The sequence below is a fragment of the Bubalus kerabau genome, chromosome 4, assembly GCF_029407905.1.
Source record: "Bubalus kerabau isolate K-KA32 ecotype Philippines breed swamp buffalo chromosome 4, PCC_UOA_SB_1v2, whole genome shotgun sequence".
Classification (NCBI taxonomy): Eukaryota; Metazoa; Chordata; class Mammalia; order Artiodactyla; family Bovidae; genus Bubalus; species Bubalus kerabau.
This window is the reverse complement of record NC_073627.1, coordinates 44801889-44813017: the sequence shown is the minus strand read 5'-3', so window position 1 is coordinate 44813017 and position 11129 is coordinate 44801889. Positions and strand designations below refer to the sequence as shown.

The 11129-nt window shown below is 47.7% G+C and overlaps 1 long non-coding RNA gene across 1 annotated transcript; it reads right to left on the bottom strand.

Annotated features, from left to right (window-relative positions):
- Positions 1-8387: 8387 nt before the first annotated feature.
- LOC129651377 (uncharacterized) lies at positions 8388-10342 on the bottom strand. Its single transcript, XR_008714106.1, has 3 exons — positions 10264-10342; positions 8701-8981; positions 8388-8550 (listed from the first exon to the last, which is right to left on the bottom strand). It is a non-coding gene; the product is annotated as an uncharacterized LOC129651377 (long non-coding RNA).
- Positions 10343-11129: the final 787 nt, after the last annotated feature.

Sequence of the window (11129 nt, the reverse complement as noted above, 5' to 3'; positions counted from 1 at the left end):
TTTGATACTCTTCCCTTCCAGAGGTGGAACTCAAGTCCCTGCTCCTTGGAGTATGTGCTGGACTTAGTGACTCACTTCTTTTTTAAGATTTTTTTTTTTTTATGTGGACCATTTTTTAAAGTCTTTATTGAATTTGTTACAATATTGTTTCTGTTTTATGTTGTTGGTTTTTTTTTTTTTTTAATGTTGTTGGTTTTTTAACAGCTGAGGAAAAGAGTCCAGGAAGTTTGATTTGTCCAAGATCCCAGACTCTGGGTCTCTAGATTCCAAACGTGACCGCTTTGGTCCACAGGAGGAGACTGGTAGGAGCACAGGGACACTAGGAAGTCTCCCTATTCATTGTTGAGAATCCTTCACTTTGAAATATAGATACTTGGGGTATGGGAGAGGGTTGAGGACAGCGAAGATGTGGCATCAAGCTTACCACCCTCTGCCTTTCTCAGAATTGCAATAGACTTTTGATAGCAAATACTATCTCCTATAAACTACAGCAACAAAGTCTAACAAATATTTAAGTGACCCCTTCAGATCCTTAACGATGCTATAAATGCAATCCTGGTGTGATTTACAAAGCTATTAAAATACATGCTTCCCCTAAAATAAACACTGCTACCTCTCAGCATATGTTAGCTTGCATAATATAAGCACAAACTTACCTAAATCAAAGATGAAAAAGGTGGGAATGAGGGCGTATACACGAATGACTTGGGTGTCTGTGTGCCTGGAGGACATCTAAGGAGAGGTGGTATTTTGGTCTTGAAGCCCAGGCCCTGCTCCTCGTTTGCAGAAATGCATCCATGACCCGATGCCCGGCTGTGGCACTCCATCCATGACTTGCACCTTATGCACAGAAAAGCACTTCTCAAAATGTTAGCCCCAACCTTTCCCCATGGTTCAGCTCACACGGAGATCCCCACTTGGGTTTTTACCATTTCTCATGTCACAGTGATGTCTGCAAGGCCCTGGATGACAGGAGGCGTTGGAACAGGGGAAGGCATGATCAGATCTGTTAATCACACCTCTGAAGTATGGACTTTGAGGGCGAGATGGGAAGAAGTATGAACCCAGGGCCTGAATTGAATTCATCTTCAGATCACAGCCCTTTGATCTGCTATATCTGTTCATTTTGTGAGAGAGAACATTCGAGAAGACATCCAACAGGTTTGAGACAATGCCCAGGGGTCATAAGATTCGATGAAAGAGCAATGGGAAAGAGTTTGCACATGTCCATCTTATTCTCTGTGACATCCTTAGGGTCAACCCTGGGTGCCTGACACACGGAGTATGCTAGAAATAAGTGTAGAGGGAAAGGAGACAGAGACGAAAGGAGGGGGGAAAGAAGAGGAAGAGAAATGGAATTTTGAATAATCTAAGCCACTAGATTACGAGTCTTACAAAATAGAACTCATATAAAGATATCTAGAAAGTGCCTGGCACAGATTAGGTCCTCCATTCCATAAATGTTTGAAGAAAGAGAGAAAGAGGAAGGAAGGAAGCAAGGAAAACAGGGAGGAGGGAGGAAGCAAGAGAAAGAAGCAAAGAGGAAGGAAGGAAAGAAAGGGCAAAAGTCTGGTTATTTCCCTGAGGATGAATGGCCCTGGAGCTTGGGCGCATTGAGCATGGTACGCAGGGACAGTGGGATGCTGCCTGAATCATTCTTTATGTCCCAGGTTTTCATCATTTACCATCTACACTTAGGGGATTAATTCCCTGAGAAGTGCACCCAGTAACACACCAACTAGTCAGACAACATAGATCACAGCAGCTAAAGTTGTAATTCCTCCCCCATCGATATCGCTTCAACAAAAAGAGAAAGAATGGAGCAACCGAGAACTTCCATTCAGAGTCAGTAACAATAAGTTAAAAATGACTTAGGGCGTGCAGAGCAAGTGAGAGGTAGGCAGGAAGATGGGAAGCCATCCCATGCTCTTTATGCCAGAAGATCCAATCAAGGTGTGCAGCATGAACTCACTTAGATTTTAGGCAAATGATTTAAATTTTCCAATTTAGAAAACAAAAGTTTTTTTTAAACAAAAAAAATGTCTTTGGGGGCTGTGCATGGCATGTCAGAATTCTGTCCCCTCCACTGGAATGGCAGAGTCTTAACCACTGAACCAGGAATCTGCTTTTACCAAGCTCACCAGGGGCTGCAGGTTGTTGATGGAGATGGGAATGGTTCGGCCTGTGGTTTTCCAGCCATTCCTGAGCACCCAGGCCTTCAGCATGGTTGGCCTCCTGGGGTGTTCTCAGAGCTGGGGACTCATAAACTCCTTGGCCTTCTGTTTTCCTTCTCAGATACTTCTCTACACTCAGACCACCAACCTCCCTCAGACCATCTCCCCTGCTCCTCTGGGGATCTGGATCCCAGGGATTCTTATCACAGTGGCCTGCTAGGCTCAGGGTCAAGCCTCACTCTGGCTGTTGGCTTCTTCCAGGGCATTCCCAAGGGTTAGCATCTTGGAGACTAGATCTCTAGAATCGAATGGAATTCTCACATTTTCTCTCTTGCTACCCAGTGACTGAAAGACCAACTCACACAAAGCTGATTAATAAGTCAGAATGTTACTGTGTTTCGAAAATACCTACCATTCATTGGGCCCCAACTGAGTGCCAGGTACTGGGTTAGGCCTTTCTTACAATATCTCCTCAGAGTAGAACTTATTAAACCCCATATTACAGATAAGGATGGAAACTTGAGCTTAGAGAGGAATTCACAGACTAATGAGTGGAGGAGACAGTCTTATTCTAAAATCCTTACTCTTTCCTCTACCCCACACAATCCAAAAGCTGTCAGAGTGGAAGCTGGCCTTACCAGGAGGAGAACCAAGTACGTTTGCATCCAAGACACCTCTTCCTATTAGCAAGACCCCTGGGAACTAAGGGCTTCCCAGGTGGCTCAGTGGTAAAGAATCCACCTGCCAATGCAGGAGACACAAGAGACATGAGTTCGATCCCTGGGTGGGGAAGACCGCCTCGAGTAGGAAGTGGCAACCCACTCCAATATTCTTGCCTGGAAAATTCACTGGACAGAGGAGCCTGTCAGGCTATAGTCCATGGGGTCAAAAAGAGTCAGATACGATTTAGTAACTGCACACACACGCATGCACTTGGAAGTAAATTATAATTTGACGATCAGCACAAAACCCAAGTCAGGGAATGGTAATCTGGAGGCATCGTCCAGAAAGCCATGAGCACACTAACCTTGACCCAGAACAGAATTCTGCTCTCTATTGACCTGAATGTTGGCATCTCCCTAACACAGCACACTCTCCCTTTGCAGAATGCCGGGTAAACCTCGGCAGATTTGTTTTGTCTCTGCTCCATGATCTGCACAGTCAGTGGGGAAAACAGGCTCTGGAATCCACCAACCCAGGTTCAAATCCAGGCTCCACTGTTCATTAGCCATGTGACCTCAGACACATCACTTCCGCTCAAGCTACGGGGTTTTCACCCAAAGTGAACGTATGTAAAACTCAGAGCCCCGAGCTCAGTGATGGCTGCTTCCCCTCCCCCTCCTACAGATGCAGCATTTCTCCAGGCACTTTTCTCTAGTCACATTCCAGTCCTGAGGGCTGTCTCTGGTCATGTTTATAGGACTTGGGTAATTGTTAATCCTCCCTCCCCGCCCTCTGTCCCCTTTGCCCTTAATCCAAACAGGCATATGATCAGGTCCTGGCCCAGACACAGGGTAGATATAAAAAGGACATTGTATCTGAAACTGGGAGCCCAGAGTTACTTGTTGGGGGGGAGGGATTTCTACCTCCCACGGTTCACTAATCAGGCTCGGATAGTCACATGGGGACCTATGATCCCCAACCCACCCCCAACCCTGATGGCCTCCCAGCTCGCCGCAGCCTGGACCAGCTCCTTGAGGCAAAGCAGCTTCCCCCTGCCTGGATCTCTATCAGCGTCATGGCAACCTTGCTCTGTTCAAGAGTCATCTTCCTAAAAAGTTAGGGAGGATGTAAATTCCTAAAACAAGCCCTCTTTACTTCTAATGATTGTCATTGTTTCAGAGGACCTTATATTGGTTTATATTCACCAGACTGTGTTCCTTTAAGTTGTGAGGGCAAAACTAACATCTATTGAGTTTTTACAACATGCCAAGTGAATTATTTCATCATACGTGTATTACGGCTTATGCCCAATCATGCCTTAGAACGAGATCCAGTGTGAGAGGCTAATACAGTGTGGGAGGGCTAATATACGTGAATTGTTTCATTTCATCCTCATAACAACCTTGGGAGGTGGGTATGGTTTCTACCCTCAGTCCAAAGATAAAAATTAGCATTTATAAAGCACTATGAGCAGGTGGCATTCCCCATGTTTTAAATTCATGAGCTCATTGCAGACACTCCAGTCAACTCCTTTTCCTGAGACTCAGAGAGGTAAAGCAAGTGGCCTGGGTCACACAGCCAGCTGCCATTCATTTAAGGGGGTTCTGGCTTCTGAGGCTCCTGACCACTTGACTACACAGCCTCCTGTTTTTCTCAAAGTAGGTTCCACACGTCATTTCAGCAGCCCACAGATACCATTACAAATCAATGGGGCGTGAGCCAGATGAGACCTGGCTCAGCCACACAGGTTCCCCAGGGCGCTGAAGGACAGACCACACTGATTGATTTCCAGGCTGGGTCTTTAAATGTCAGCATGAGCGTGACCACCTCAGACCTTGGGCTCAGAAATAAAATGCAGAAAGAAAGGGCACTCTTCTGTGTGCAATGAGAGGGTGCAGAAGAAAAGCAATGGCCCAGAGAAACCACCACCTGTGGGCTGGGTTGGCCTCTCGGAGCTCGGAAAGGGGCCCCCGCAGGCAGTCGGGGCTGGGAGTCGGGTGGAGCTGTACCCTTGCCCTTGAATTGCTGGGAAGCCATATATGGCCTGACACCCACCCGGGAGAGCTGGGTCTTAACCTGATTTAGCTCTTCTCTCTCTCGGTATCAATTGGTCACCGTTACAAGCTGCTCACTCAGACCAGCCTGACTGCTTCAGCACTGCTCATCCTCACAAAGGCGTGGAGAAGAGTGAAAACAGCTCACCAGAATTCCCACCCCCTAGAATTCACCCAGACCCCTTCCTGTCCCCCGGCTCTGCTGCATGGGCCTCTGGGCCCGCCCAGCTCAATCAGTCACTGTTCTAGGAGCTGAGGGGACAGATACACGTGACAGAAACGGACCTACCTGCTCTCGTGCAGCTTCAAGGGGGAGACTGACAAGACAAGGGAGGAAACAGAAAGAGATCGAAGATGAATTTCAGATGAGTGGTCCAGTGGCTAAGACTGCGCTCACAATGCAGGGGGCCCAGGTTTGATCCCCGGTCAGGGAACTAGATCCCACACGCCGCAACTAAAGATCTCACATGCCATAATGAAGATTGAAGACCCCACATGCTGCAATTAAGACCCAATGCAGCCAAATACAAACTAAATAAATTATAAAAAGCGAAGTGATACGAGAGAGACTCGTGGGGAGGGAGAAAAGATGCGAGATGATAGTCCAGAGGGACTTCCTCTCCAAGGAAGCGTTGTTTGAGCCTAATTCTGAGTGATGGGGAAAAAAGATGACTCTGAGATCTGAAGAAAGAGCTCTCAAGGCAGAGGGAACAGCAGAAGCAAAGGCGCTGCAGCAGGAGCAGACTTGACCTTTTGGACCACAAGGAGGCTAGCGGGCAGAGAGGTGGGTGGGGGGAGGAGAGAACAGGGTGCGATCGGGTGGACCCTAGACCCCTGGTGCTTTGTGCCCATGGGAATGTGTGCTTTTCATCAGTGTCACAGTCAGGACTTGACATGGTCCCTGACACGTTGTGCCCCTGGCATGAATGCCCTTCATCAGGTTCACCATCAGGACTTCACATCCCTGGACCTCTTTCTCCCCTCCCCACTCATGTCCCCCAGTATGCCTTTAGTTGGGCCCTTGCCCTCACAGACTTATAAAAGATAACAGAGAGAAGACTCTTGCCCAACCATGCCTTAGAAGGAGGTCCGGTGTGGGAGGCTCAAGAAAGATCCTGGGGACTGGGAGACGAGAGGATCTGCCTGCTCTTAAGGGACTGCCTAAGCCCACCACCTGCCTCCTCCAGCTCTAGCTCACAGCACATGCCTGCTGCCCACTCACCATCCAAATCCGCCCTGAGCCTCTGTTCGTCTTGGCCCAACACTGGCAATGACCTTGCCCACATTCCACTTAGAGAAACCCCTCATTTACCTAACATAAATGATTCGACTCCGGGGAGCCTCTCGAAACTCCCAGTAACATTTAATTGCTGGTTTGGATTTTTTTTTCTTTTTTCATTTTAATGTTCCTTTCGCCTTTGTTTGAAGATCTATTTGATCTTTTGTGTCTTTTTTCTTATAGTTTTCTAAATGCCTGTCTCTTCCCTCATACCACAAAGTCTGTGGAGAGTGGGAATTTAAATGTTGCCTCTGCCGTGAAGCTTTTGGTAAGGCACTTATCCATGTCAGATCTCAGCTTTGAGTGCCAAAGGAGCAGATCCTAAAATCAGGATTCAATATAAGAAGTATATTGGAGGACTTTCCTGGTGGTCCAGTGGTTAAGAATCCTTCTGCCAATACAGTGGATGTGGGTTCAGTCCCTGGTCGGGGAACTAAGATCCCACACGCCTTGGGGCAACTAAGCCCATGTGCTGCTTTTTTCGCCCATGACTACTTAGCCCATAGGACCATTGAGCTCGCGTGCTCTAGGGCCCATGCTGCACAACAAGAAAAGCCAGTGGATTGCAACAACAGCTTGCATGCCACAACGAAGACCCAGTGCAGGCAAAATAAAAATAAATAAATCAAAAACTTTTTAAAAAAGAAGCGTATTGGGAGGCAATGCCAGGATATTTCAGGAGACAAATGGGGATGTTAGGGAAAAGGAAGGCACTACAAGCAGGGTACATTATTATTAAGCAAGTCACAACACTGGACACTGGACTTCAGAACTGATGGAAAACTCTGGGAGACACGTAGACTGTAGGTTCACCACTTGGCTGAACATTACAATCACCTGGGAGCTTTAAAAAACACAGGTGCCTGAATCCTCCAACAGAGACATGAATTTAATTGGTCTGGGATGAGGCTTGGGCATCAAAAATTTTTATATTCCCTAGATGATCTACCATGCAGCAAAGTTTGAGTTACTGGTATATAAAATACCCTCCAAGAGATGAAAAAACTGGGGTGTTTATCCACCAAGGCTTCATCCATCTTTGCTTGACAATGCTCGCTTGGCCACAAAAAAAGAGAATGCTCAGGTCTCTTGAGCAGAAAAAATAAACAAACAAAAAAATCTCCTAAACCAAACTCACAGATGTTTATAATAAGCAACCTTGGTTGTATGAAGGTGAAATTGAACAGTATGTTGACAGCATCCATACATCTCTAAAACGGGGCTTAAAATTGTGTGAATTTTGGTGAGGATTAGTCAATGTTATTAAGTGCCTGGCACACAATGGGCACTTAATAAATGTTGTTGTTATGATCTTTGCTGTGAGTTACTGGTGTATTCCCTTGGGATCCAGACAGAGACTCTGTGCAAAGTGGATGCCCAGTGAGCATCAGTGAGTCTCTTCATCTCCCCTCTAAGACAGCAAGGCTGGAAACCTGAGTCAGTGCGGCTGCTAAGACGCATCACCCAATCCTGCGGTCCCTGAGACTCTGAAACAGTGTCTCTCCCTAGACGATCTGATATTTTTAACCTTGGCGGCACAGTGGAATCACCTGAGGACTTCACGAGAAAATACGCACGCCTGGGTTCCTCCGCCAGGGATTTCTGATTTAATTGGTCTGGGGTGAGGCCTGGGCATTCTGGATTTGTAACAGCTCCCAGAAGATTTTAACGTTGCAGACTTGGTGATTAACCAAAGGGTGGGGGGTCAGGTGGAAGGTTGGGGGTTGAGCAGGAATGGGAGTGTAGCTGCCTCGTTTTCCCTGCTGTTCCAGTCCTGCTCTCTCCTCCGCTGTGTCCCCAGGGTTTCAAAAGAATCCAGTGTCTGGGAAAGAGGCATTCTCGGGGCCTGGGTGGGCGTGAGCACTGCTGCTCCCCACTTACAGGGCAGCTACTCACCGACACAGGTGGCTTTCTCATTCATTCTTCCATGTGCCCTCCCCCTGATCCAGCTAACAGGACCCTTGAGCCCATACCAGCTCACCCCAAAAGCACCCCCCTGAGTGCCTCTCACACATCAGGTTGCTAGGTGGGGGGTGGGGTGGGTCCTGAGATGCCCCAGTCCTTACACTCCCTGCTCTCTAGAGGAGAATAACCTCCAAGACCCACATGTACCAGGGCTGGGATGGAAGTCTGCATCCTTGCTGAGGGTATCCGGGAAGATCACTTCCTCCTGGGGTGGGAGGAGAGCGCTTAGTACAGGTTTTCCGGAGGAGCCTTACAGACATCCTCTGAGATAGGTAGGAGATTTATTAAAAAACGAGGAATTTAAGTCATCAGGAAGGAGGATGGGACAGTTTCAGATTCTTCAGGATGTTCCTTCCAGGCAGAGTGCTGGGTCCTCTACACGCATCATCAATAAAAGTAGTAACAGTGGAACATCCTGGAGGGCCAGTGTGGCCAAAAAACAAAAACATAAAAAGCCAGAAACAATATTGTAACAAATTCAATACTTTTTAAAAATGGTCCTCATTAAAAAAACAAAAAAAAAAAAACACACCAATCTTTAAAAAAAAAAGTAATACAAGCTCACATGTAGTGTGCACCAGGACTCTTCAAAGGGCTCATTTCATCCTCACGACAAGCCTCTGAGCAGATCTTATTGTTCTCATCTTTCACAGATGAGGACATGGAGGCTTAGAGTGGGGCAGTGACTTATCCAAGGCCTCACAGTGGTGCTGTCTGGATCGTAACCAGGCACGTCTGGCAGCTGAGTCTCCTCTCCTTAACTATCACATCAAAGGCCTCCCATCACCCTCTTTCATTCTCACAAGCCAATGAATGAGGTATCGCTCTCTTGCCCTTAATCAAAGACTATAAAGATCAAGGAGGCCACGGTCACATGCTGGGTAAAGAAGGTACGGATATAGGTCCAGTCCTGACCTGCCCGACCCAGAAACCCTGCCTGCTCCCAGGACCCAGCTCTCTTTCCACAGTCCCTCCCTGTCTGGGCAGATCTTAGTTCTCTTAAGCATTTCCTCCCCACCAGAGATCAGGCCCCTAAAAATGGGATTTTCCTCGTGGTTCTAGGGGCTAAGACTCCACATTACCAATACAGGGGACCTGGGGTTGGATCCCTGGTCAGGGAACTAAGATCCCACTTGCCGCAACTGAGTTCATATGCCACAACTAAAGAATCATGTGTGCCGCAACTCAGACCCAGTGCAGCCAAATAAGTAAACTAATTAAAAAAAAAAAAAAAAAAAAAAAAATATATATATATATATATATATATATATCTTTCCCCTAAAAAAGTCCCTGCCAGCTGCCTGCTTAGCTTTGCTAGGTCTTGGCCACAGCCAGGGCCTCCTTTCCCACAAGCCCCTGCGGGAACTCCCACGGTCATCAAGTTGGGCCCACTCAGCACAGAACTGACATCTCTAGCCCTGCAAGGATGGTGCCTATTGGCAGGCCCCGAGGGTGGCCTGATGTTCCTGCTGGGGTGTCTTGCCACGTCCCCATTTCCAATCATATTTTTAACCAGGGCTGTGGGGGCACAGGGAAGGATGTGTTTTGCTAGTGTGAGCCCAGCCCAGCCCAGTCGTCTCAGGCACCCACCGGCTCCCGGGTATCCACTCCGGCAGATAAAGCAGGACTCTGCCCTCTCTCCCCTCTCCCGGCCTCAGAGCCTTGTGGCCTCTTTGAGAAACTCCAGGAAGGCTGCACTCAGAGAAAACACTGTTACCAGTCTAAGGGCTTGTAATGAACCAAATTATCCTGAATTAATTGGATGTTGTTAGCCGTGTGCCGTGTCGGGGAGGGGGTTGGGGAGCAGCAGCAGCAGCCAGAGAGCCTGGGGAAGGGAAAGGCGGGGGCCGCCCAGCCCACAATACAGAATGCTCTGCACAGCTTGTGCGAGAGAAGAATCCCTTAGTGTCAGCTCTCGTCGAAATAGCCAAGGCACCCACTCTCGCCTCCTGATAGGACCTCTATTCTGAAACCAGACTCCCGGCCCCCGGCTTTGAACACTGGAACTCCAGAGGCATGGGTCCGCGTTCCCAGGAGCCGTCATACAGCCTGGATGATAAGAATGAGCCTGTACCAGCCCCCTACCCCCCACCCCTCACCCCCGCCCCGAGCTTCAGGGTCAAATTACAAAGGAATCGAGAGGCCCCGTCTCTTGGCTGTGCATCCCACTTCCTGCCTTGATGGGACTGGTGAGCGAGGCGTCGCCAAGCTGGGAATTGCTTCTAATTAAGTATTTGCAGGAAACGGAAGGCGGAGGCTCTGAAGAGCGCACGTGGTCTTCAGCTGGTGCACAACAGAGGCGGTGCTGAGATCAGAGCACCTGCGAGAGGGACCTGAGCCCAGAGGTCTTATCTTGGCTCTTCTCCAACGGGCTGCTTGACCCTGGACAAGTTACTTCCCTCTCTGAGCCACGGTGTCTTCAACTGCGGGGTTGCTAATGAACAATCTCAGTCCCTGGGTCTCAGCCACTGGGAGGAGGCAGGGGTCTTGCAGGTTTTGCTAAGGTCGAGGAGCCTTTGTGTGTACCCTCACTGTCTGTTGGGGGACAGAACAGCTCTCATGCTCACAGGTACTATTGTTTTTCAAATGAACATAGACTCAGTGGTTATTTATAAAATAAAAGTGTGTTTTAAAACAGTCATTGAATTCATGGGAATTTGATTCATTATTTTCTATATTTAATGATACTTTATGGGAGTTCCCTGGCAGTCCAGTGGTTAAGACTCCACACTTCCACTGCAGAGGGCACAGGTTCAATCCCTGGTCAGGAAACTAGGATCCCACATGCTTCATGGCTTGGAAAAAAAAAATTTTTTTTAATGCTACTTTATCTTTTTAATTTTTTTATTGTAGTAAAATACACAAACGTATTTTATAATGTTATAATATTTACAACATATACCATCTTAGCCATTTATAACTATACAATTCAGTGGCAGTGAGTACATTCATACTGCTGTACAACCAACACCATCGTCCATCTCCAGAACTTTT